Source organism: Pseudophryne corroboree, chromosome 2 (genome assembly GCF_028390025.1).
Source record: "Pseudophryne corroboree isolate aPseCor3 chromosome 2, aPseCor3.hap2, whole genome shotgun sequence".
Lineage (NCBI taxonomy): Eukaryota > Metazoa > Chordata > Amphibia > Anura > Myobatrachidae > Pseudophryne > Pseudophryne corroboree.
This window is the reverse complement of record NC_086445.1, coordinates 1,051,058,905-1,051,086,861: the sequence shown is the minus strand read 5'-3', so window position 1 is coordinate 1,051,086,861 and position 27,957 is coordinate 1,051,058,905. Positions and strand designations below refer to the sequence as shown.

Genomic DNA, 27,957 nt, shown 5'->3' with positions numbered 1-27,957 from the left:
TACTGTGTCTGCTGCTAATATATAGACTGGTTGATAAAGAGATAGTATACTCGTAACTAGTATGTATGTATAAAGAAAGAAAAAAAACCACGGTTAGGTGGTATATACAATTATGGACGGGCTGCCGAGTGCCGACACAGAGGTAGCCACAGCCGTGAACTACCGCACTGTACTGTGTCTGCTGCTAATATATAGACTGGTTGATAAAGAGATAGTATACTCGTAACTAGTATGTATGTATAAAGAAAGGAAAAAAAACCACGGTTAGGTGGTATATACAATTATGGACGGGCTGCCGAGTGCCGACACAGAGGTAGCCACAGCCGTGAACTACCGCACTGTACTGTGTCTGCTGCTAATATATAGACTGGTTGATAAAGAGATAGTATACTCGTAACTAGTATGTATGTATAGAGAAAGAAAAAAAAACCACGGTTAGGTGGTATATACAATTATGGACGGGCTGCCGAGTGCCGACACAGAGGTAGCCACAGCCGTGAACTACCGCACTGTACTGTGTCTGCTGCTAATATAGACTGGTTGATAAAGAGATAGTATACTCGTAACTAGTATGTATGTATAAAGAAAGAAAAAAAAACCACGGTTAGGTGGTATATACAATTATGGACGGGCTGCCGAGTGCCGACACAGAGGTAGCCACAGCCATGAACTACCGCACTGTACTGTGTCTGCTGCTAATATATAGACTGGTTGATAAAGAGATAGTATACTCGTAACTAGTATGTATGTATAAAGAAAGAAAAAAAACCACGGTTAGGTGGTATATACAATTATGGACGGGCTGCCGAGTGCCGACACAGAGGTAGCCACAGCCGTGAACTACCGCACTGTACTGTGTCTGCTGCTAATATAGACTGGTTGATAAAGAGATAGTATACTCGTAACTAGTATGTATGTATAAAGAAAGAAAAAAAACCACGGTTAGGTGGTATATACAATTATGGACGGGCTGCCGAGTGCCGACACAGAGGTAGCCACAGCCGTGAACTACCGCACTGTACTGTGTCTGCTGCTAATATAGACTGGTTGATAAAGAGATAGTATACTCGTAACTAGTATGACTATAAAGAAAGAAAAAAAAACCACGGTTAGGTGGTATATACAATTATGGACGGGCTGCCGAGTGCCGACACAGAGGTAGCCACAGCCGTGAACTACCGCACTGTACTGTGTCTGCTGCTAATATATAGACTGGTTGATAAAGAGATAGTATACTCGTAACTAGTATGTATGTATAAAGAAAGAAAAAAAAACCACGGTTAGGTGGTATATACAATTATGGACGGGCTGCCGAGTGCCGACACAGAGGTAGCCACAGCCGTGAACTACCGCACTGTACTGTGTCTGCTGCTAATATAGACTGGTTGATAAAGAGATAGTATACTCGTAACTAGTATGACTATAAAGAAAGAAAAAAAAAACACGGTTAGGTGGTATATACAATTATGGACGGGCTGCCGAGTGCCGACACAGAGGTAGCCACAGCCGTGAACTACCGCACTGTACTGTGTCTGCTGCTAATATATAGACTGGTTGATAAAGAGATAGTATACTCGTAACTAGTATGTATGTATAAAGAAAGAAAAAAAAACCACGGTTAGGTGGTATATACAATTATGGACGGGCTGCCGAGTGCCGACACAGAGGTAGCCACAGCCGTGAACTACCGCACTGTACTGTGTCTGCTGCTAATATAGACTGGTTGATAAAGAGATAGTATACTCGTAACTAGTATGTATGTATAAAGAAAGAAAAAAAAACCACGGTTAGGTGGTATATACAATTATGGACGGGCTGCCGAGTGCCGACACAGAGGTAGCCACAGCCGTGAACTACCGCACTGTACTGTGTCTGCTGCTAATATATAGACTGGTTGATAAAGAGATAGTATACTCGTAACTAGTATGTATGTATAAAGAAAGAAAAAAAAACCACGGTTAGGTGGTATATACAATTATGGACGGGCTGCCGAGTGCCGACACAGAGGTAGCCACAGCCGTGAACTACCGCACTGTACTGTGTCTGCTGCTAATATATAGACTGGTTGATAAAGAGATAGTATACTCGTAACTAGTATGTATGTATAAAGAAAGAAAAAAAAACCACGGTTAGGTGGTATATACAATTATGGACGGGCTGCCGAGTGCCGACACAGAGGTAGCCACAGCCGTGAACTACCGCACTGTACTGTGTCTGCTGCTAATATAGACTGGTTGATAAAGAGATAGTATACTCGTAACTAGTATGTATGTATAAAGAAAGAAAAAAAAACCACGGTTAGGTGGTATATACAATTATGGACGGGCTGCCGAGTGCCGACACAGAGGTAGCCACAGCCGTGAACTACCGCACTGTACTGTGTCTGCTGCTAATATAGACTGGTTGATAAAGAGATAGTATACTCGTAACTAGTATGACTATAAAGAAAGAAAAAAAAACCACGGTTAGGTGGTATATACAATTATGGACGGGCTGCCGAGTGCCGACACAGAGGTAGCCACAGCCGTGAACTACCGCACTGTACTGTGTCTGCTGCTAATATAGACTGGTTGATAAAGAGATAGTATACTACTAATATTATATATACTGGTGGTCAGGTCACTGGTCACTAGTCACACTGGCAGTGGCACTCCTGCAGCAAAAGTGTGCACTGTTTAATTTTAATATAATATTATGTACTCCTGGCTCCTGCTATAACCTATAACTGGCACTGCAGTGCTCCCCAGTCTCCCCCACAATTATAAGCTGTGTGAGCTGAGCACAGTCAGATATATATATACATTGATGCAGCACACTGGGCTGAGCAGTGCACACAGATATGGTATGTGACTGAGTCACTGTGTGTATCGTTTTTTTCAGGCAGAGAACGGATATATTAAATAAAACAAACAACTGCACTGTCTGGTGGTCACTGTGGTCGTCAGTCACTAAACTCTGCACTCTCTTCTACAGTATCACAGCCTCAGGTCAATCTCTCTCTCTCTCTCTCAACCCTAATCTAAATGGAGAGGACGCCAGCCACGTCCTCTCCCTATCAATCTCAATGCACGTGTGAAAATGGCGGCGACGCGCGGCTCCTTATATAGAATCCGAGTCTCGCGAGAATCCGACAGCGTCATGATGACGTTCGGGCGCGCTCGGGTTAACCGAGCAAGGCGGGAGGATCCGAGTCTGCTCGGACCCGTGAAAAAAACATGAAGTTCGTGCAGGTTCGGATTCAGAGAAACCGAACCCGCTCATCTCTAGTAGGAATAACTTTGTTCGGAATGACCTTCCAAGCTAATATCAGGCGTTCAACCTCCATGCCGTCAAACATAGCCGTGGTAAGTCCTGATAGGCGAATGGCCCCTGCTGCAGCAGGTCCTCTCGAAAGAGGAAGGGGCCTCGGCTCTTGTAGTAAATCCAGAAGGTCCGCGTACCAAGCCCTTCTCGGCCAGTCTGGAGCAATGAGGATCGCTTGAACCCTTGTTCTCCTTATGAGCTTTAGGATTCTTGGGATGCGTGGGAGTGGTGGAAACACGTACACCGACTGGAACACCCATGGAGACACCAGGGCGTCCACTGCCACTGCCTGTGGGTCCCTCAACCTGGAACAATAACGCCAAAGCTTCTTGTTGAGACGAGAGGCCATCATGTCTATTTGGGGTAATCCCCAAAGGTCTGTTTATGTCCTTGAACACCTCCGGATGTAGACCCCACTCCCCCGGATGGAGATCGTGTCTGCTGAGGAAGTCTGCTTCCCAGTTGTCTACTCCCGGAATGAAGATTGCTGACAGCGCCAACGCGTGTTTTTCTGCCCAAAGGAGGATTCTTGTTACCTCCACCATGGCAGCTCTTCTCTTCGTTCTGCCCTGTCGGTTTATGTAAGCCACTGTTGTTACGTTGTCCGACTGCACCTGAATGGCCCGATTTCTTAGAAGATGGGCCGCCTGAAGAAGACGTTGTATACGGCTCTTAATTCCAGAATGTTTATTGGAAGGCCGACTTCCAGAACTGACCACCTTCCTTGGAAGGTCTCCCCTCGAGTGACTGCGCCCCAGCCCCGGAGGCTTGCAACTGTGGTTAGAAGGATCCAGTCCTGAATCCTGAACCTGCGGCCCTCCAGAAGGTGAGGTAGTTGGAGCCACCAGAGAAGCGAAACCCTGTCCTTTTGCGACGGACGAATTCTCAGGTGCATGTGCAGATGAGATCCTGACCACTTGTCCAGGAGATCCAGTTGGAAGGACCGAGCATGAAACCTTCCGTACTGGAGAGCCTCGTAAGAGGCCACCATCTTTCCCAGAAGGCGAATGCATTGATGAACCGACACCCGGGCTGGCTTCAGGAAATCCCTGACCATTGTTTGTATCACCAACGCTTTTTCCAGTGGAAGAAATACCCTCTGTACTTCCATGTCGAGGATCATCCCCAGAAAGGACAACCTCCTGGTTGGTTCCAAGTGTAACATAGTAACAAAGTAACATAGTATTTGAGGTTGAATAGAGGCAAATTGCCCATCGTGTTCAACCTGTTTTAAGTTGTGATGATTCTACATACTTGCTAAATAATGTTTTATGACTAGTTAGCTACTATAACTAATGTTACCCCCGGATTAACCACGTTGATATTTTAAGTATTATAACCTTGGATAGCTTTTTCATTCAGAAATTTATCCATTCCTTTTTTAAATCCAATTACAGAGTCCGCCATTACCACCTTCCCTGGCAGGGAATTCCACATCCTGATTGCCCTAACAGTGAAGAACGCTTTCCTCCGTTGTGTTCTGAACTTTCTCCCCTCCAGTCGCAGCGAGTGCCCACGAGTCCTAAACTGTGTTCTTTTAATAAATAATTCCTCTGATAACTCTTTGTGATGCCCCTTTACATATTTGAAGATATTAATAATATCTCCTCTTAGGCGCCTCTTTTCTAGTGTATACATATTCAGCCTAGTATGTCTTTCCTTATAGTCCAGTCCTTCTAGGCCTTTAATCAATTTAGTAGCTCGCCTTTGAACACTTTCGAGTTCGCTGATGTCTTTTTTATACAATGGTGCCCAAAACTGAACACAATATTCCAGGTGCGGACGTACCAATGCCTTATACAGCGGCATGATTACATCCGAGTCCCTTATCTCAATTCCCCTTTTTATGCACGCTAGCACCTTACTTGCCTTCTTTACTGCGTTTTGACATTGTGTATGGTTATTAAGCCTATTATCAATGAATACCCCCAAATCTTTTTCCAACTCTGTTTCCCCAGGTGTTCCCCATTTAATATGTAGGATGCAAGTTTGTTTTTAGTCCCAAAATGCATAACCTTGCATTTGTCTGTACTGAACCTCATTTTCCATTTAGACGCCCAGTGTTCAAGTTTAGGTAGATCATTCTGCAAGGACTCCACATCCAATTCTGAACTAATTACCTTACACAGTTTAGTATCATCTGCAAAGATTGACACTGTGCTTTCCAGGCCTATTTCTAGGTCATTGATAAATATGGTGAACAGTAGTGGTCCGAGTACGGACCCTTGTGGTATTCCGCTGACTACTGGGGACCAGGTTGAGGACTTCCCGTTGACCACTACTCGCTGTACCCTGCTATCCAACCAGCTGCTTATCCATGTGCAAATAGTTTTTCCTAGGCCAATCTCCTTTAATTTGATCATCAGTCTCCTGTGAGGAACTGTATCGAAGGCTTTTGCAAAATCTAGGAAGACCACATCCACTGCTTTTCCTTGATCAAGATTATTGCTCACTTCCTCGTAGAAGCTGATTAAGTTAGTCTGACATGACCTGTCCCTCATAAACCCATGCTGGTTCTTGCTAATAATCCTAGCGGACTTTAGATACTCCTGTATGACGTCCCTTAGAATTCCTTCCAATATTTTCCCCACTATAGATGTTAAACTAACTGGTCTGTAGTTTCCCGGAAGATTTTTGGATCCCTTTTTAAATAATGGGACTACCTCAGCTATACGCCAATCCTTCGGTACCATGCCTGATCTAATTGAACTATTGAAAATCAAGTATAGGGGTCGTGCTAGTTGTGAACTAAGCTCCATAAGAACCCTCAGGTGAAGTCCATCAGGACCAGGAGATTTATTAATCTTAATTTTGCTTAGTCTCTCCCGGACTACTTCTTTGCTTAAACAAGTATCTAACCATGAATCATTACTGTCACAATTGTTACGCTCTACTCCCACCACCAGTTCTTCACTGGTGAATACTGATGAAAATAAATTGTTCAGTATTTCCGCTTTTATTTTGTCATCATTTATCAATTCTCCTAATTCATCTTTTAATGGACCTATATTCTCCTTTTTTAACCTTTTACCGTTTATGTATTTAAAAAACTTTTTAGGATTGGTTTTACTTTCTATAGCGATTTGCTTTTCATTTTCCATTTTAGCTGCTCTTATTGCTTTTTTGCGTTTCTTATTACACTCCTTGTAATACTTCAAAGACTCATCCTTTCCATTAGATTTAAATGCTTTGAAAGCCCGCTTTTTTTATCCATTTCTGCCTTAACCTTCTTGTTAAGCCACATCGGTTTGAGTTTAATACTCCTGCATTTACTGCCCATGGGAATAAAGTTATAAATATTGCTATCCAGCAACCCTTTTAAAACATCCCACATTTCCGAAGTGTTCTTGTTATTAAACAGAACCTCCCACTCTATGTCGTTAAGTGCACATCTAAGCATACTGAAATTAGCCTTCCTAAAGTTAAAGGTTTTGGTGGGACCCCTGTAGCTATGTTTCCTGAAACTGATGTCGAATGTGATCATATAGTGATCACTGTTACCCAAAGTCTCCCCAACTTTAGTGTTTGATATAATGTCCACATTATTAGTAATTACTAGATCCAGGGTAGTTTTACCCCTAGTTGGGTCCTCGACTAATTGAGACAAGTAGTGATCCCTAAACATATTTAAGAACCTGCTGCCCCTCGCATTAGCACATGAATCGTTACTCCAGTTTATATCCGGGTAATTAAAATCCCCAATCACAAGGATGTCCCCCAATCCCGCAGCCGTTTTGATTTGCTGCAATAGTTGTTCTTCCTCATGTATGCTAATATCCGGCTGTTTGTAGCATGTACCTATGACTAGTTTTTTTGCATCAATTCCCCCACTTGAGATTTCTACCCATAGTGACTCCACATTATCGCCAGTCTCCTCATAGATAACCTCCTTTAGGTATGGTTTAAGTGATGGTTTAACATAAAGACATACACCTCCTTCTCTTTTGTTAGCCCTGTCCCTCCTAAAAAGAGCATACCCCTCCAGGTTAGCAACCCAGTCGTGAGAGTCGTCCCACCATGTTTCCGTAATACCTATAATGTCATACTCAGCCTTTGATGCTAACAATTCCAATTCACCCATTTTACCTGCTAGACTTCTTGCGTTTGCAAGCATACATTTTAGTTTATCGGTTCCTTTATTTGTTTGTTTTCCTAAAGCTTTCCCATCCTGGTTAACTAGTGCATCCGTAGAGTTACTGATAGACTGTCCTTCTCGCTCCCTCTCCAACCCCACCGTACTTAGTATTGCCCACCTTACTTTTCTCTTTGATCAACCCAATGTTCCCATCTAAAATCACCGTCCTGACATAAGTATTTTCCCTTAAGTCCCGTACAACATTTTCTATAGTCTGTAATGATGACACATAATTGTTATTATTTAATGCTTTAGCAATACCTTTCTTAACACCCTTAATAGAACCCATGTAAAATAAGATTTTAAACCTACCGGTAAATCTATTTCTCCTAGTCCGTAGAGGATGCTGGGGACTCCGTAAGGACCATGGGGTATAGACGGGCTCCGCAGGAGATAGGGCACCTAAAAAGAACTTTGACTATGGGTGTGCACTGGCTCCTCCCTTTATGCCCCTCCTCCAGACCTCAGTTAGAGAACTGTGCCCAGAGGAGATGGACAATACAAGGCAGGAGTTAGCAATCCAAGGGCAAGATTCATACCAGCCCACACCAATCATACCATGTAACCTGGAACATACATAACCAGTTAACAGTATGAACAAACGACAGTAACGGTCCAAGACCGATGTCAACTGTAACATAACCCTTATGTAAGCAACAACTATATACAAGTCTTGCAGAGTTTCGGCACTGGGACGGGCGCCCAGCATCCTCTACGGACTAAGAGAAATAGATTTACCGGTAGGTTTAAAATCTTATTTTCTCTTACGTCCTAGAGGATGCTGGGGACTCCGTAAGGACCATGGGGTTTATACCAAAGCATCCAATCGGGCGGGAGAGTGCGTATGACTCTGCAGCACCGACTGAGCAAACGCTAGGTCCTCATCAGCCAGGGTATCAAACTTGTAGAATTAAGCAAAAGTGTTTGACCCCGACCAAGTCGACGCTCGGCAAAGTTGTAATGCTGAGACGCCTCAGGCAGCCGCCCAAGAAGAGCCCACCTTCCTAGTGGAATGGGCCTTAACCTAATTTGGTACCGGCAATCCAGCCGTAGAGTGAGCCTGCTGAATCGTATCACAGATCCAGCGAGCAATAGTCTGCTTCGAAGCAGGAGCGCCAATCTTATTGGCCGCATACAGGACAAACAAAGCCTCTGTTTTCCTAATTCTAGCCGTCCTGGCTACATAAATTTTTAAGGCCCTGACTACGTCCAGGGATCTGGAATCCTCCAGGTCATTTGTAGCCACAGGCACCACAATAGGTTGATTCATATGGAACGAAGAAACCACTTTAGGCAAAACTTGCGGACGTGTCCTCAATTCAGCTCGATCCACATGAAAAATCAAGTAGGGGCTCTTGTGTGACAAAGACGCCAGTTCTGACACTCGCCTTGCTGATGCTAAGGCCAACAACATGACAACCTTCCAGGTAAGAAATTTCAACTCAACCTTGTTAAGCGGTTCAAACCAGTGTGATTTTAGGAACTGCAACACCACGTTCAGGTCCCATGGTGCCACTGGAGGCACAAAAGGGGGCTGGATGTTCAGCACTCCCTTTACAAACGTCTGGACTTCTGGAAGAGAAGCCAATTCCTTCTGAAAGAAAATCGAGAGGGCCGAAATCTGTACCTTAACAGAGCCTAATTTCAGGCCCATATCCACTCCTGTCTGTAGGAAGTGGAGAAGACGACCCAGATGAAAATCTTCCGTAGGTGCATTCTTGGTCTCACACCAAGACACATACTTTCGCCAGATACGGTGATAATGTTTTATCGTCACCTCCTTCCTAGCCTTTATTAAAGTAGGGATGACCTCATCCGGAATCCCCTTTTTCGCTAGGATTCGGCGTTCAACCGCCATGCCGTCAAACGTAACCGCGGTAAGTCTTGAAATACACAGGGCCCCTGCTGCAACAGGTCTTCCCTCAGAGGAAGAGGCCAGGGATCTCCTGTGAGCATCTCTTGTAGCTCCGAGTACCAGGCCCTTCGAGGCCAGTCTTGGACAACGAGTATCGTTCGTACTCTTCTTCGTCTTATGATCCTCAACACTTTTGTGATGAGAGGAAGAGGAGGAAACACGTAGACCGATTTGAACATCCACGGTGTTACCAGAGCATCTACTGCTACTGCCTGAGGGTCCCGATACCTGGCGCAGTACCTCCGAAGTTTTTTGTTGAGGCGTGACGCCATCATGTCTATTTAAGGAGTTCCCCAAAGACGTGTTACGTCTGCAAAGACTTCTTGATGAAGTCCCCACTCTCCTGGATGGAGATCGTGTCTGCTGAGGAAGTCTGCTTCCCAGTTGTCCACTCCCGGAATGAAGACAGCTGACAGAGCGCTTACATGATTTTCCGCCCAGCGAAGGATCCTTGTGGCTTCCGCCATCGCGACTCTGCTTTTTGTCCCGCCTTGGCGGTTCACATGAGCCACTGCTGTGACATTGTCTGATTGAATCAGAACCGGTAGGTTTCGAAGAAAACTCTCCGCTTGTCGAAGGCCGTTGTAAATGGCCCTGAGTTCCAACACATTGATGTGTAGACAGGATTCCTGGTCTGACCAAAGACCCTGAAAATTTTTTCCCTGTGTGACCGCTCCCCATCCTCGGAGGCTCGCGTCCGTGGTAACCAGGATCCAGTCCTGAATTCCGAACTGCGACCCTCCAGGAGGTGAGCACTTTGCAACCACCACAGGAGGGACACTCTGGTCCCTGGGGACAGAGTTATTTTCCGATGTAAGTGCAGATGGGACCCGGACCACTTGTCCAGAAGGTCCCATTGAAAAGTCCTTGCATGGAACCTTCCGAAGGGAATGGCCTCGTAGGCCGCCACCATTTTCCCCAGAACTCGAGTGCATTGGTGAACTGACACCCTTTTCGGTTTTAGCAGGTCTCTGACCATGTTCTGGATGTCTTGGGCTTTCTCTATTGGGAGGAAGACCTTCATTTGTTCCGTATCCAGTATCATACCTAGGAACGGTAGTCGAGTTGTCGGAATCAACTGTGACTTTGGTAGATTTAAAATCCAACCGTGTTGCTGGAGCACTCTCAGAGAGAGCGCCACACTGCTCAGCAATTTCTCCCTTGATCTCGCTTTTATCAGGAGATCGTCCAAGTATGGGATAATTGTGACACCATGCTTGCGCAGGACCACCATCATTTCCGCCATTATCTTGGTGAAAATCCTCGGGGCCATGGAGAGTCCAAACGGCGACGTCTGAAATTGGTAATGACAATCCTGTACAGCGAATCTCAGGTATTCCTGATGGGGGGCATATATGGGGACATGAAGGTACGCATCCTTTATGTCCAGAGACACCATAAACTCCCCCTCCTCCATGTTGGCTATTATCGCTCTGAGATATTCCATTTTGAATTTGAATCTTTTTATGTACAGGTTTAGGGATTTCAGATTAAAATAGGTCTGACCGAACCGTCCGGTTTTGGGACCACAAATAGGGTTGAGTAGTAACCTCTTCCCTGCTGGTGCAGGGGAACCTTGATTATCACTTGCTGTATACACAGCGTTTGAATTGCAGCTAACACTATATCCCTTTCCGATGTGGAAGCTGGTAGGGCCGATTTGAAAAATCGGCGCGGGGGCACCTCCTCGAATTCCAATTTGTAACCCTGGGAAACTATTTCCAACACCCAGGGATTCAGGTCCGAACTGACCCAGGCCTGACTGAAAAGTCGAAGACGTGCCCCCACCGGTGCGGACTCCCTCAGGGGAGCCCCAGCGTCATGCTGTGGGTTTTGGAGCAGCCAGGGAGGACTTTTGTTCCTGGGCACCTGCCGAAGCCGGTGCTCTCTTGCCTCTGCCCTTACCTCTGGCGAGGAAAGAGGATCCCCGACCTCTTTTGGACTTGTGCGACTGAAAGGACTGCATCTGATAGGGTGTTACTTTCTTTTGCTGTTGGGGAATATATGGTAAAAAATTTGATTTACCTGCTGTAGCTGTGGAAACCAGGTCCGTCAGCCCATCCCCAAACAATACATCACCCTTATAGGGTAGTACTTCCATATGTTTTTTGGAATCCACATCACCCATCCATTGGCGAGTCCATAAGGATCTTCTCGCTGAGACAGACATGGCATTGGCCCTAGAAGCTAGCAATCCAATGTCCCTTTGAGCATCCCTCATAAATAAGACTGCGTCTTTAATATGGGCTAGAGTTAGGAATATAGTATCCTTATCCATATTATCAAATTGATCTGTCAGCTCATCTGTCCAAGCTGCAATTGCACTACACACCCATGCCGACGCAATTGTCGGTCTTAGCACAGCACCCGTATGAGAATAAATACACTTTAAGGTAGTTTCTTGCCTGCGATCTGCAGGGTCCTTAAGGGCCGCTGTGTCAGGAGACGGTAGCGCCACTTTCTTGGACAAGCGCGTCAGGACCTTGTCCACAGTGGGGGGTGATTCCCAAATCTCCCTGTCCTGCTTAGGGAAGGGGTATGCCATATAAATTCTTTTGGGGATCTGCGGCCTCTTATCCGGAGTCTCCCAAGCATTTCCAAAGAATTCATTTAATTCATGAGATGTGGGAAAGTTAATAATCTGTTTCTTTTCCTTAAACATGTGTACCCTTGTGTCGGGGACCGAGGGTTCATCCTCAATATGCAACACATCCCTTATTGCCACAATCATACACTGAATGGTTTTAGTCACCCTAGGGTGCAATTTTACTTCGTCATAGTCGACACTGGAATCAGAATCTGTGTCGGTAGTAGTGTCTTGTGTTAAGGGACGCTTTTGAGACCCCGACGGGCCCTGTAAGTCGGTCCAATCCGAGGATTGACCGCCTGATGTCCCCCCTAATTCAGCCTTATCAAGCCTTTTATGTAAAGATGCCACACTTGCATTCAACATATGCCACATGTCCGTCCAATCTGGAGTCGGCACAACCGACGGGGACACACCACTCATTTGCTCCACCTCCTCCTTGGAGAAGCCTTCCGCCTCAGACATGTCGACACACACGTACCGACACCCCACACACACAGGGATTAACCTATAAGGGGACAAAACCCCAACCAGGCCCTTAGGAGAGACAGAGTATGCCAGCACACACCAGCGCTTAAAAACACTGGAAAAATATGACCAGATAGCGCTTTTTTTTTTAATAATATGCCAATTCCCACTCACTGCGTCGCTAATGTGCCCCCCTCCTCTTTTTTCAAGCCTGTGAAGTTCAGCAGGGGAGAGACCAGGGAGCCAGCGTTTTCCTCATGCAGCTTCTGTGGAGAAAATGGCGCTGGTTAGTGCTGAGGATCAAGCCCCGCCCACCCGACGGCGTGCTTCGGTCCCAGTGATTTTTCAATAAAATGGTGGGGGATCATAGATTTACTGCCTCCGCAGCCTAATCAAACTGTATTTGGCCAAAATGTGAGGTTTATTGCTGCCCAGGGCGCCCCCCCCCCCCCCCCCCCAGCGCCCTGCACCCTTCAGTGCTGCTCTGTGTGTGTGTGACTGGGAGCAATGGCGCGCAGCTTACCGCTGCGCGCCTTACCTCATGAAGATCTGATGTCTTCTGCCGCCTATGATGTCTTCTGCCTTCTCTATCCGGCTACTATCTTCGGCATCTGTGAGGAGGACAGCGGCGCGGCTCCGGGACGAACCCCAGGTGAGACCTTTGTTCCGACTCCCTCTGGAGCTAATGATGTCCAGTAGCCTTAGAAGCAGTGCCCAACTTTACAAGCCAGCTCTGCTTCTCTCTCCTCGGTCCCACGATGCAGGGAGCCTGTTGCCAACAGGACTCCCTGAAAATAAAAAACCTAACAAAATTCTTCTTCAACAGAAAACTCTGGAGAGCTCTCTGCAGTGCACCCATTCTCCTCTGGGAACAAGATCTAACTGAGGTCTGGAGGAGGGGCATAGAGGGAGGAGCCAGTGCACACCCATAGTCAAAGTTCTTTTTAGGTGCCCTATCTCCTGCGGAGCCCGTCTTTACCCCATGGTCCTTACGGAGTCCCCAGCATCCTCTAGGACGCAAGAGAAATACCCTTACCGGCTGCACTTTCCCTCCCCCCTTCTCCACCCCCATTTATCTCACTACCACCATCCCTACTATACTCGCTGCATGACCCATAGTTTCTAGCTAAACCCTCCCCCCAGGCTCCTAGTTTAAAAGCTCCTCCAACCTACTAACCATCCTACCCCCCAGCACCGCAGCCCCTTCCTCATTCAGGTGCAATCCGTCACGAGAAAAAAGATGGCTCCTGACTGTGATTTTGGAAGGTCCAGAATCCAACCGTGGACACTGAGAAGATTGGTTGTGAGAGCAATGGACCGCAATAGTTTCTCCCTGGACGATGCCTTTATCAGCAGATCGTCCAGATATGGAATGATGTTCACCCCCTGTCTGCGAAGGAGAACCATCATCTCTGCCATCACCTTGATGAATACCCTCGGTGCCATTGAGAGGGCGAATGGCAGGGCCTGGAACTGGAAATGACAGTCCAACAAGGCAAACTGGAGATAAGCCTGATGCGGCAGCCAGATCGGAATGTGGAGGTACGCATCCTTGATATCCAGGGACACCAGGAATTCCCCCTCTTCCAGACTTGATATCACCGCTCTTAGAGACTCCAATTTAAACTTGAACTCCTTTAGAAAGAGGTTTAGTGACTTTAGGTTCAGAATGGGCCTGACCGAACCATCTGGTTTCGGTACCACGAAAAGGTTTGAATAGTAATCCTTGTTGTGCATATAAGGTGGTATGGGCACAATGACTTGTGACTCCACCAACTTCTGGATGGTGGCTTGTAGGACCGTCCTGTCTGCCAGCAGAGGTGGTAAACCTGATTTGAAAAATCAGTGAGGGGGGAGATTTTGAAACTCCAGCCTGTTCCTCTGAGACACAATATCTTGCACCCAGGGATCCAGGCCGGACGACACCCAGACGTGACTGAACTGCCTGAGTCTCGCTCCCACCGGCCCCTCCACCGGTACCAGCAGTCCACCGTCATGCGGAAGACTTTGGTGTACCTGAAACAGGTTTCTGCTACTGGGAAACTGCTGTAGCTGGTCTCTTGGACTTGGGCCTACCTTCCCGAAAGAAGGTGTTGGACGGCCTGGCCTTTCTGGGCTTCGTAGTCCGAAAGGGCTGTGATGTAGGTGAAGAAAATGGTTTCTTCAGAGCAGGAGCAGCTGAGGGAAGAAAGGGAGACTTACCCACTGTAGCCGTGGAAATCCACGCATCTAGCACTTCCCCAAAGAGAGCCTGACCTGTATACGGTAGGGACTCCACACTATTCCTGGATTCTGTGTCGGCAGACCATTGACGTAGCCACAGTCCTTACCGCGCTGAGACCGACATGGAAGAAATTCCTGCAGCCATGGAACCCAGATCTTTCATGGATTCCACCAGAAATCCCACTGAATCCTGAATGTTGCGCAAAAATAAGCCAACATCATCCTTATCCATAGTATCCAAATCTTCAAGTAAGGCGCCAGACCACTTTACTATAGCTTTGGCAATCCAAGCACGGACAATAGTGGGACGCAGTATCGCCCCTGAAGCCGTGTACATGGATTTGACCGTATTATCAATCGTACGATCAGCCGTCTCTTTCAAGGCGGTAGATCCCGGAACAGGCAACACCACCTATTTTGAAAGTTTGGATACTGACGAGTCAACAATAAGCGGGTTTTCCCATTTTTTCCTATCCTCAACAGGGAAAGGAAATGCCACCTGAACCCTCTTAGGGATCTGGAATTTTTTCTCAGGGTTTTCCCAAGCCTTTTCAAAAATAGCATTTAATTCATTTGAGGCAGGGAAGGTTAGCGAGGCTTTTTTTATTCTCAGTGAAGTAAGCCACCTCAACCTGCTCAGGTGTTGTATCATTAATATTCAACACATCCCTAATAGCCTCTATCATCAATTGCACCCCTTTAGCAAGAGATGCGGCCCTCTGTACCCCATCATCACCATCAGAATCTGTATCGGTGTCATCCTGCATAATTTGTGCTAAAGTACGCTTATGGGAGTACACAGCGGGGGGGATCTGAGGTACCAGAACTGGGCCAGACGCCCATATTCTGCAGCACCTGGGTAGCAGATTCATTTTGTGCAACTCTCTGTGAAATCTGAGAAATCATATTTTTGATAGAGGATAACTATTCCGGCTCCCTTGCTGGAATCTGTGCTAAATCAGTGCAATCCTGATTAAATGGAATGGGATCATCTTGAGAGGACAAATCATCTGCAGCATATGACACAGAGTCCCTGGACATTGCTATTGGTGACCACAAACACTCCACACACACACACACACACACACACACACGCACACACGCACACACGCACACACACACACGGGATACAGACAGAGTTTCTCCCCAAGAATGGCAAGAGAGACACAGAGCTGGAGCCAACCCACACGCTTTTATACATATAAGGGAGACCCCTTAAGAGCATTGACTGTGTACCTTAATAGGTTACACAGCTGTTTTGCAGCCCCCCCCCCCCCCCCCCTTCTACAACCCCCTGGTACCGTGAGATAGCTGGAGATTGCTGTGGAGGGACTTGCTTCTCTCCTGTACAGCGCTGTGCAGGCAGGAAAATGGCGCTGAACGCTGCTGGGCCCGCTCTGAGAAGCTCCGCCCCCAAAATGGTGCTGTCTTCCCGCTCTTCACAGGATTATACTGGCCTGAGGATTGATGCTGGCTGAGATCTGGGGACCTCGACAGGCTGAGTGACCAGTGTAGGGTGCAGGCGCTGGCTCAGGGCGCCCCTCACAGCACTGCACAATGTACCGCTGAGCCTCTCGGAGCGCAGTTAATACTGCGCTGCTACCCTGGTGCCGCCATCTTCATACCGATCCCCCACTTGCTAGGGGGGTCGGTGACTCACTCGCCACAATCTTCAGCTCTGTAAGGGGGGGGTGGCATGCTGCTGGGGCGAGCGGCCCCCTGTGGCGAGGAATAATCTATCCCCTCTGGAGCTCAGTGTCCAGTCAGCGGAAATAGTGGCTCAGACCCCGCAGGGCGGACACTGCTCCCCCCCTAAGTCCCTCGCTGCAGCGAGGCTGTTGCCAGCGTCCTCCCTGTAAAACAATAAACTATAAAAAATAACTTTTACTAAGGAAACTCTGTAGAGCTCCCCTAGCTGTTGCCAGCTCCTCCGGCACATTTTCTAAACTGAGTCTGGTAGATGGGGCATAGAGGGAGGAGCCAGCCCACACTCTCAAACTCTTAAAGTGCCAATCGCCTCTGGTGGACCTGTCTCTAACCCATGGTACTAATGCGGACCCAAGCATCCTCTGTCTAGGACGTAAGAGAAAACTTCGCTAGAACCTGTGCACAACCACAACGGCCTTTGTACCCGTACGACGTGCGTGCGCATTGCGGCCCATACGCATGCGCAGAAATGCCGCTTTTCAGCCTGATCGCTGCACTTCGAACAACGGCAGCTAGTGATCAACTCGGAATGACCCCCATACTCTCCTCTGTCCAAAGCATGAAACAAAGCATAAATACAGTGGAAGGGATGGGCATCACTCACATAATTCTATGTAGTGTTCTATGCAGAATCATGTTTAGGGGATGTGCAGCTACTGAAAGCTATTCCTATTCTCCAAGAAGTGCTCACAAGTTTCTTCTGCGGGGCTGGTCTCTGGGAGGTGCTCACAAGTTTCTTTTGAAGGGCTGGTCTTTACTCACTGGTTCCTTCTGAAGGGCTAGTCTGAGGGAGCTACTGATAGGTTTCTCTAGGGATTATGCTGGTCTGTTCTCCGAGAGATACAGGTTCCTTCTGCAAATCTGGTCTCTATAAGTTACTCACAGGTTCCATCTGCTGGGCTAGTCTCTACGAGGTACTCACATGTTCCACTAAGATTCACTGGTCTGGTCTCTGGGAGGTACTCACAGGTTCCTCTGCATTCTGCTGGGCTGGTTTTTGGTAAGTACTTAAAGGTTCCTCTGGGTATCCTTTGGGCTGTTCTCTGGGAGATATTCACAGGTTACATCTACAGGTCTGTTCTCTGGGAAGTACTCACAGGTTTCGCTGAGGTTTTCACTGGGCTGGTCTCTGGAAGGTACTCACAGGTTCCTATGGGGATAAAGCTGGGCTATTCTCTGAGAGATACTCACAGGTTCCATCTGCAGGGCTGGTCTCTGGGAGGTACTCACGGGTTCCATCTGCACGGCTGGTCTCTGGGAGGTACTCACAGATTCTGCTGACTATTCACAGAGACTGCATGGCTGTCTCTGGGAGGTACTCTCTGGAAGGTACTGTATTCACATGTTTTGTCTGCAGGGCTGGTCTCCGGGAGGTACTCACAGGTTCCTCTGGGTGTTGTGTTGGGCTGGCCTCTGGGTGATACTCACAGGTTCCATCTGCAGGGTTGGTCTCTGGGAGGTACTCACAGGTTCCTCTGTGTACCTGTTGGGCTGTTTTCTGGGAGATATTTACAGGTTCCATCTACAGGGCTGGTCTCTGGGAGATACTCACAGGTTCCGCTGAGGTTTTCATTACGCTGGTCTCTGGGAGGTACTCACAGTTTCCTATGGGGATTCAGCTGGGCTATTTTCTGGAAGATACTCACAGGTTCCGTCTGCAGGGCTGGTCTTTGGGAGGTACTCACAGGTTCTATCTGCATGGCTATCTCTGGTAGGTACTCACAGGTTTCATTGAAGTTTCCACTGAACTGATCTCTTGGACTCACAGGTTCCTATGTGGATTCTGCTAGACTGGTCTCTGGGAGGTACTCAAAGGTTCCATCTGCTGGGCTGGTCTCTGGAAGGTATTCACAGATTCTGCTGACTATTCACAGAGACTCCATGGCTGTCTCTGGGAGGTACTCTCCAGAAGGTATTCACAGGTTCCGTCTGCAGGGCTGGTATCTGGGAGGTAGTCATAGGTTTCATATGCAGGGCTGGTCTCTGGGAGATACTCACAGGTTCCATCTGCATGGCTGTCTCTGGAAGGTGCTCACAGATTCCTCTGGGCATTCTGCTGTGCTGGTCTCTGGGAGATACATGTTCCTCTGGATATTTTGCTGGGTTGGTATCTTGGAAGTACTCACAGTTTACTCTGGGTATTCTGTTGGGCTGGTCTCTGGGTGATACTCACAGGTTTCATCTGCAGGGCTGACTTCTGGCTGGTAGTCACATGTTCCATCTGTTGGGCTGGTCTCTGGGAGGTATTCACAAATTCTGCTGACTATACACAGAGACTGCATGGCTGTCTCTGGGATGTACTCTCTGAGAGGTATTCACAGGGTCTGTCTGCAGGGATGGTCTCTGGGAGGTACTCACAGGTTCCATCTGAATGGCTGTCTCTGGGAGGTACTCACAGGTTCTGCTGAGGTTTCCTCTGAACTGATCTCTGGGACTCACATGTTCCTCTGGGGATTCTGTTGGGCTGGTCTCTGAGTGATACAGGTTTCATTTGCAGGGCAGAATTCTGTCTGGTAGTCACATGTTCCATCTGCTGGTCTGTGCAGCTGGGCTGGTCTCTGGGTGGCATTCACAGATTCTGCTGACTATTCACAGAGACTGCATGGCTGTCTCTGGGAGGTAATCTCCAGAAGGTATTCACAGGTTCCGTCCGCAGGGCTGGTCCCTGGGAGGTAATCATAGGTTTCATCTGCAGGGCTGGTCTCTGGGAGGTACTCACAGGTTCCATCTGCATGGCTGTCTCTGGAAGGTGCTCACAGGTTCTTCTGGGCATTCTGCTGTGCTGTTCTCTTGGGGATACATGTTCCTCTGGATATTTTGCTGGGTTGGTCTCTAAGAGGTACTCACAGGTACATATGGGTATACTTTTAGGCTGGTCTCTGGGTGATACTCACAGGTTTCATCTGCAGGGCTGATTTCTAACTGGTAGTCACATGTTCCATCTGCTGAGCTGGTCTCTGGGAGGTTCCACTAAGGTTTCCACTGGGCTAGTCTCCGGGAGGTACTAACAGGTTCCTCTCGGTATTCTGCTGGGCTGGTCTTTGGGAGGTTCTCTGGGGATTCCTCTGGGTTGTTCTCTGGTAGGTACTCACAGGTTCCATCTGCAGGGCCTGTTTCTAGGAGTTGATGAGGCAGATGATCCTGCACCGATAGGTAGTGAATAAGTAAACTGTAATTAAACTGACAATGCCGATTTATTACCTTATAAAATTCAATATATATGGGTAAGAGACTCAGTACGCAATTGGCGTATGGGGTACCGTAAGGGTACGCACTTAGCGTAGCGGACGCTTAGCCGTGGTCGAGACGCACATGCGGCACGCTCGCTCACAGCTTAACGCTTGGTGTCGAGCAAGCTATAGGCGGCCGACTACCGTAATGCTACGCAAACAGCGTAGCGGACGCTCGTGACCACGAGGGGAACACGAGCGGCGCAGATGCTCACGGGATGACACTCAGTAAACCTTGTATGCAACACACTGAAAGATTGAGTTTGTACTATAAACCTTACTACTGAAATACTGTAGCGATATAACGCTGCTTAACCTTGCTAATATAAAAGCTGCTTGAGCGATTGAGACGCTCCGATTACCCTCTGCAATGTAATAAACACACGATACCTTGCTAAGGTTCCAACACCTTTACTAACAATATTTAGCTAAGTAAAAAGGGAAAAAACAGTTAACAGTTCATACACTACAGGCTAACATTAATATCTAACAGAATAACTAAACAGAAATATACACAATAGCGAACGATCGCAAACACAAATACATAGACTAAGAATGAATGGCTAACATTAAAACGGGTAACAAAGTGGCCACAGAGAAACATACCATACGGGGAACACTCGCTAGCGCAACCGGATCCAGTCCTCCAATTATCAGAGATAAATGTTGAAGAGAGAGAGTACTGGCCGGTCTGGGGACAGTGACCCTTATATACACAACATACAGTGTACTACAAAGGGCCCTACAATCTTATTGTTCATTGGACACAGGAATGTCTCTCCGCATTATAACAAAAGGTCATAGGTTAGTTTGAACAGGTGGGCTGTGACTATATCAAACTGCTCAGGTGGGAGGGAATCTCAGAATTCCCGCCGCATGGATAATGAACCGCAAATATAGTAAATGTCCAGAAACTACTAATAAACATAACTATACGCATTAGCGATTAATCTTTACCTAACCAGCACCGGATTGTTCCTAATAAAATGTTCTTTAGTTAGGTACCAAACACCACTGCTCAAACCCTGTCTGACCCTTCGTATCATGCAAAGAGGAATTTCTCTGTCCAGCGACCAGTTGCATTAAACAAACTTACAGTTATTATTAAGGGGAACATTATCTATAAAACATACTATTTGGTTTTATTATTTAACGACTGAGTCGCCCGCTAGACGCACACAAACTCTACCGTAAATGCACATACCACGCGCTCGAGCGCATGGCCGAGGAGGCGCCATCACGCAGCTGCGAGTATCCGCAAGCACGGGAGAGAATGTGCACGTGCAGCGGGCAAGCGCATGAGGTGAATATATGGCAACGTGTAGCATGATATTTTTCCGACTTTGACAGTCCACCCTTTGGCAGTCATCAATAACTGCCACTTCCTAAAACAGTTCAAAAAAGAAAAATATATGTCATAATGTAAATACAATTTTATGATTGGGTAAAGGGAGGAGAGGAGCAGGTGGGAAAAAGGTATGACCTAGTGAGATAGTAGAAGCATGTGTGTATGAATCCATGTTTGAGGGGTCATGTATCATCGTGCCATACGTGTTTTAAATCAAGCTTCGAGGTATTGCGAAGTATACATTTGAATCCTTCTTATCCCGTATTACGGGTCTGTGGATGGGCTGTCAAACTTTACCGAGCTCTTTTCGGCTTTTGGTTGCAACAAATGGGGGGAAGCACATTTAGTTGATGATACATGAATGGGGGGATATGTGAGTGCTGATATCTGTATCTATATTCCATATCGACTATGTGTGTCATTACCTGAAGGTTGTAGAGGTGAAGATAAGAAGCAATTATTATAAATGCAGTCGTAAACTATGTGAGTTTAATATGCATTTGATGATTGAGGTCTTGTCTGAAGTCTTGTCTTGATGTACATGTTGTCTGATGTCTGTCGATGCTTTTGCTATAAATGGCGACAAAAGCTTTTCCAGTGTCCATGAAAGTTACAGTCTCTAAAGTATTGGGCTATCGTAAAAGTTAAAGTCACTAGGGAAATTGGGGGCTTGTAGCATAGTTCATCAATGGTCTGTATAAAAGAGGTTGTCAAATTCTTCTTCCAAGCGGATGTCTTTGTACCTTGGAGGAAAACAAAGGAGAAACGGGTGAAAGAAACGGACCGTGGAATCACATTTTCATCACAACATTGTCTCTATCGTTGGGTCATAAATCAAATTTGTTGTTGTTATTATAGTGTCTTCGCTCCTTAAACTCATCACTCTGGTATTACTTTTACACTTTGTTAAAACCCGAACGCATCTAAATATCAGTCCAACCAATATGACGACTCCTAGAATACACAAAAGAAATTTCCCTACATCCATAATAATACCTTGGGCCCATTCTCCTAAACCAGAGAACCAATTTCGTGGGTTCAACCATGACACCCAACTGGTCAGCTCATTACCCACAGCAGCGAGTGTGGGATTGTGTTTCCTTCGAAACTCCCACTTTAATTGTAAGATGTCATCCATCTTTTGGTCTATGACCTCGGCTGGGTCCTCCATATTGAGTTGCCAGGGTAACACAGTACCCACCTGTCACAGCTGTGAGGTAATTGAGAATCATCCTATGCTGAACCAGTTCTGTTTTGTAGGCTTGTAACTCTTTCCCAGTATACCTGAAGGTGTCGTCATACATTTCGGTGATATTGTCTTATAAATTTGCAAGCGCAGATATATATTTATAATTTATCACTCCTCTGGCGGTACGAGTGATATCTAACGCGAGTAGGAATTGAATCCCGGTGGATTCATGGATCAGATCGGAGGCTGAATGCTCTGTCCTCTCTATCAGGTGCCGTTTAACAATGTGCTCGTAATGAGTGTGAGTATAAGGAGCTTGGGCACTGCGGTGAATATCTTTCATTTTGTTATGGGATACAGTCATTACTTCAGGCAGTACCTTTCCAATATAACACAATCCCTCTGAGTTTGGGGCAAGCCACTGATACGCCTTCCTCCCGCATATGAAATATGCATCATCGGGGAGAACATATGGGACGGAGTATGACATTACCATGTTACAAATTTTCCATGTGAAATCTCCTAACCCTAATTCTCCCATCTGTTTAGTACACGTATTTGTTTGTACGATATGTGCACAGTATCCTGGTGATACTTCTCCAACTCGCATAGTCCTACTTCCTAGAGTGTACCTATACCGGAAAAATCTTCCATGGTCGGCTATCTGGCGTATAAGTTCTGTGTCTATGGGCATTCTGTCGGCTCTGTATGAAAAGGTCATGGTTTGATTACTCCATGACACTTCCCAATTTCCCGGCCTTCGGGGATTGGAAATGTTAAAGCACACTAAGGACCTATCCACATGATATTGGTGGAGCTTCAAACTAGGAGGACTAGAGATATTAAACCTCTTGTCCACCGGCCTCCCACCACTTAGCTCAAGTACCTCTCCTACAGTTAAAGGGAATGGTACTAGTCCTGATTTGCTATGACCTTGAGGTACTTGAGAGCATACCCAACAGTCTGTCTGATTTAACACTTTACCCACTAAGGAGTGATAGTCACTCAATGGATGCCGGTCCATGTGGACATTAAAACTGGACTGACATTTCTTTATGCACCCATCCTCAACTATATTGTCACAATGCCTACAGATGCAGTTCTCTTCAGCTAACAATCCTTCACAATTCCTTCTATTGTCAATGCTACCAGATCGTTTTCTGATACTCGCCTTTACTCGGAGATTATGTTGCTCTTGGAAATTTACGCCTGCATCCTGGTCATCAGAACCCATTCCCGATCCTTTCTCGACCTCCATGGTACTCTCACCGAAACAGACTGCTCTGGTCAACATCATGGTCAACAGGAAAATCCGGATCACAGTCTCTTAGGGCATGTCCATCTTAGAGGAGTAAAAGGAGAAAAATAAGAAAGGGGAAAGGAAATAGGAGGGAGGTGGGAACTGGAGAAAATAACAAATGGGAAAAAGAAATCTGGCTCGACAAGCTTCCGGTCTTATTATTCTCAGCGCTCAGGTGTCGTCTCAATCCTCCCTGAACAGACACTCTAGTGATACAACCTCTACCGTCTGTTCTTTATCACGGGACCTCTCTGGGTCAGTGACCTTTTTACAATGAGACGAATGGACCCAAGTCTCTCTCTCGGCAACCTTCAATGCTGTTGTGCTGGTCAATAAGACTTGATATGGTCCTTCCCATCTGTCAATAAGGCAACCTGAGCATAGAAAATTCCGTATCATTACATAATCCCCAGGTTCAATGTCATGGCAATTACTGTCTGGCAAATCAGGAATCACCAACTTTAGATTATCATTCTGATTCCTCAATTGCTTACTCATCTTAACCAAATACTTTACGGTTACTTCATTGTTACATTTCAAATCATCCTGGGGGTTAATCATAACATGAGGTTGTCGACCAAACAGAATTTCAAAAGGAGACATATTAAGAGGGGACCTGGGAGTGGTTCTGATGCTGTATAATACAATTGGCAAAGCTTCAGGCCATAACAGTCCTGTTTCAGTCATTACCTTGCTCAATTTATTTTTAATAGTGCTGTTTACTCTTTCCACCTTCGCACTCGCCTGGGGGCGGTACGGAGTGTGCAGCTTACTATTAATTCCCATCAACTTACACATTGTTTGAAAGACTTCACCTGTAAAATGGGTACCCCTATCGCTTTCAATTATTCTAGGGATACCGTACCTACACACAAATTCCTGCACAATTTTCTTTGCAGTAAATACAGCGGTATTTGTGGCCGCGGGAAATGCTTAAACCCAATTTGAGAACACGTCAATACAGACCAATACATATTTTAAATTTCTACAAGGTGGCAATTGTATGAAATCAATTTGTATTACCTGAAAAGGGCCATCTGTCGGAGGGATATGGGATGGCTCTGTCGGTATTGCCTTTCCGATATTCTTCCTCAAGCAGGTGAGACATGTCATCGCTCTTTTACCCGCATGGGAAGAAAATGCTGGGGCGCACCAATAAGCTCTTACCAACTTACACATTCCTTCTTTGCCTAGATGAGTCAGCCCATGTGCCGCTTCCGCTAGACTTGGAAGGTATGCTCTGGGTGCCACTGGCTTACCCTGTCCATCTGTCCAGAGTCCTGAGGACTCCTGGCCATATCCTTTTGACCTCCAAACTGCCTTTTCCTGTGGGGAACACAAATTTTGCATTTCACACAATTTCTGTGTGTTTACAGTATTAAATACCATCAGTTGTGTACTGTCTGTTTGTATGGGGTTACTAGCTGCTGATTTAGCAGCTTCGTCTGCTCGGCTGTTACCAAGTGATACCGGGTCTTGGCTATATGTGTGAGCTTTATACTTGATAACAGCCACTCTGTCGGGTTCCTGTATCGCTGTTAGAAGTCTTTTGATGTGGGCTGCATGCGCTACGGGTGTGCCAGCTGCCGTCATGAAATTTCTGAGGCGCCATAGGGCCCCGAAATCATGGACTACTCCGAAGGCGTACCTAGAATCTGTGTAAATATTGGCTGATTTGCCCTTAGCCAATTCACATGCTCTGGTTAGGGCAACCAGTTCAGCAACTTGTGCTGAGTGTGGTGGGCCTAGCGGTTCCGCTTCTATGGTACCTTGGTCATCTACGACTGCGTATCCAGTACACAAGTCTCCCGAGTCCGTCTGTCTGTGACAACTACCGTCAGTGTAGAAAGTGAAATCTACATCTTCCAGTGGGTTGTCACTGATGTCAGGCCTTGCCGTGAAATTTTGGGTCAAATATTCCATACAATCATGCGTGTCATCTCCTGTATTAAATCCTCCTTCACCATCACTCTCATCCTCCACCCTTTGTGCCTGTCCAGGCACACCTGGGAGATACGTTGCAGGATTTAATGCGCTGCATCTCCTTATGGTGATGTTTACGGGGGCCATCAATGCCAATTCCCATCTTGTAAACCGTGCTGATGAGACGTGTCTGGTTTGGGCCGAATTCAGTAAGGCTGACACTGCATGTGGTGTATGAATTGTGAGGTTGTGTCCTAGCACTACATCTTCGCTCTTTGTGACTAGCAATGCTATTGCTGCAACACTTCGCAAGCATGTGGGGAGGGATCGCGCTACCGTATCTAGCTGAGCGCTGTAGTAAGCTACCGGCCTGCTGGCATCACCATGCTTCTGGGTTAAGACACCTGCTGCGCACCCAGCACTCTCTGTTCCGTACAGCTCAAAGGGTTTCCCATAGTCTGGCATACCTAATGCCGGTGCCTGCGTTAGGCACTGTTTGAGTCTCTCAAATGCCATCTCGGATTCGTCTGTGTGCGAAATCCGATCAGGTTTGCTTGATGAGACCATCTCCTGCAAAGGTAGGGCTAGTATGGAAAAACCTGGGATCCAGTTACGGCAATACCCACACATTCCTAAAAATGTTCTAATCTGTTGCTGGGTTTGTGGCAGGGTCATGTCATGAATTGCTTGGATTCTATCAGCGGTAAGGTGTCTCAGTCCTTGTGTTAAACAGTGTCCCAAATACTTCACACGGGTCTGGCATAATTGTAACTTATCCTTGGAAACCTTGTGTCCTGTGTCTGAAAGATGAAACAGGAGTTGTTTCGTATCTATCAGGGACGCTTCCAGTGAATCTGAACACAGCAGTAAATCATCCACATACTGTATCAATATTGATCCACTCTCTGGTTGGAAAGACTGTAAACAATCATGCAGGGCCTGTGAGAAAATACTTGGACTGTCTATGAAACCTTGTGGTAATCGAGTCCAAGTGTACTGAACTCCTCTGTATGTGAATGCGAATAAGTATTGACTGTCAGGATGCAGAGGTACCGAGAAGAAAGCGGAGCAGAGGTCAATCACAGTGAAAAATTTGGCAGTGGGAGGGATTTGCATTAGGATGACAGCTGGATTTGGCACTACAGGGAATTGACTCTCAACTATTTTGTTGATCCCTCTTAGATCCTGCACTAATCTGTAACCCCTCCCCCACTCTTTTTAACAGGGAAGATGGGACTATTGGCAGTGCTGGACGTCCTTACCAGAATGCCCTGTTGTAGCAAGCGCTCTATTACAGGGTAAACTCCTAACTCCACCTCTGGCTTCAGAGGGTATTGTGGGATTTTTGGAGCTATCCTACCATCTTTTACTTGCACAACTACTGGGGTTACGTTTGCCATCAATCCAGTGTCTTGTCCATCCTTGGTCCAAAGTGATTCCGGTATCTGGGAAATCATTTCCTCTACCTTGGACGGACACCTATTTACAACAACAGTGTGTGACATTAATCTTGTTGGGGAGTCTAGCATATCCTGCGCTTCCTGAGCGTGGTTTTCGGGTATGTCCAAGAACACACCTTCAGGAGTACAGTATATGACGCATCCCATTTTGCACAGTAAATCTCTCCCTAGGAGATTAGTCGGAGCCGATGCAGCCAGCAGAAAAGAATGCTTGGTCTGCAAAGGCCCTATCGTAATCTCTGCTGGTTTGCTTAAAGGGTATTGTCGCACTACTCCTGTTACTCCCATGGCTGGAATTGTTTTACCAGTGGTTCTTATGCCCACGGTCGAATTTATCACTGGCTTGCCCGCCCCCGTATCTACAAGGAAATTTAGAGATTTACCAGCTACATCAATTGTGACCTCGGGTTCACTTCCAAGGCTCGCAATTAATTTCACTGGCTGCAGATTACAGGTGTGGCCCCACCCCTATGGCGCGTGGTGACCTCCCTGCATTGTGCTGGCAGCTATTACCTGTGAAGGGGGTAAACGGGAACTATCAGAGGCTTGCCAGTCTCTTCTTGGGGGATACCTTCTTGTTTCCCCTGCGTGTGGCTCATAACTCCGTCTCTGCGGTCCTTGATCCCAATCTTGTATGTCATGTCGTTGTCTAGGGTTTTTATATGCATTGTGTGGGTTACTGGTGCAGTTACGTGCAAAATTACCTTCCCTATTACAATTGTAACATTTTACCATATACGGCTTACCACCAGGGGTCTGAGATTTAGACTGAGGCGGCCTTGTTGTAAGGGCTTGGATACTGTCGTGCCCAACAGCAGTCTCTCTTAAGGCGGCCACCGACATACCTCTCCAGTTAGGTTGAGTGGTTTGTACCCTATTCCTTAATACCTCCTTTAAACCGTCCATCAAGACGGACACCGCTACCTCTCTATGGTGTACATTTGCCTCAATTTCCACGATCCCAGTATATTTAGCCATTTCCTCCAGTGCCCGGTGGAAATAGTCAGAGGCAGTTTCTCCTTCCATTTGTTTGATGGAGAAAATTTTGTTCCATTTTACCACAGCTGGGAAGTATATTCCCAGCTGCAGATTGATCCTGGTTACATTATCTTGATTATACTCATCCGTAAGGGGTACCTCTTCATCTAATTTACAGTCAGCTATAAATT

General features: G+C 46.6%; 1 protein-coding gene across 2 annotated transcripts in view; it reads right to left on the bottom strand.

Annotated features, from left to right (window-relative positions):
* LOC135050403 (vang-like protein 1) overlaps nt 1–27,957 on the bottom strand; it is a 265,602-nt gene that overhangs the window by 164,832 nt on the left and 72,813 nt on the right. Inside the window, exon 2 of one of the 2 annotated variants that reach the window (XM_063956893.1) lies at nt 19,233–19,479. The exons of the other annotated variant lie outside the window; for it this stretch is intronic. The gene's annotated coding sequence lies outside the window, so the exon portion shown is untranslated. The remainder of the gene's footprint in view (nt 1–19,232; nt 19,480–27,957) is intronic. 2 annotated transcript variants of the gene reach the window in all.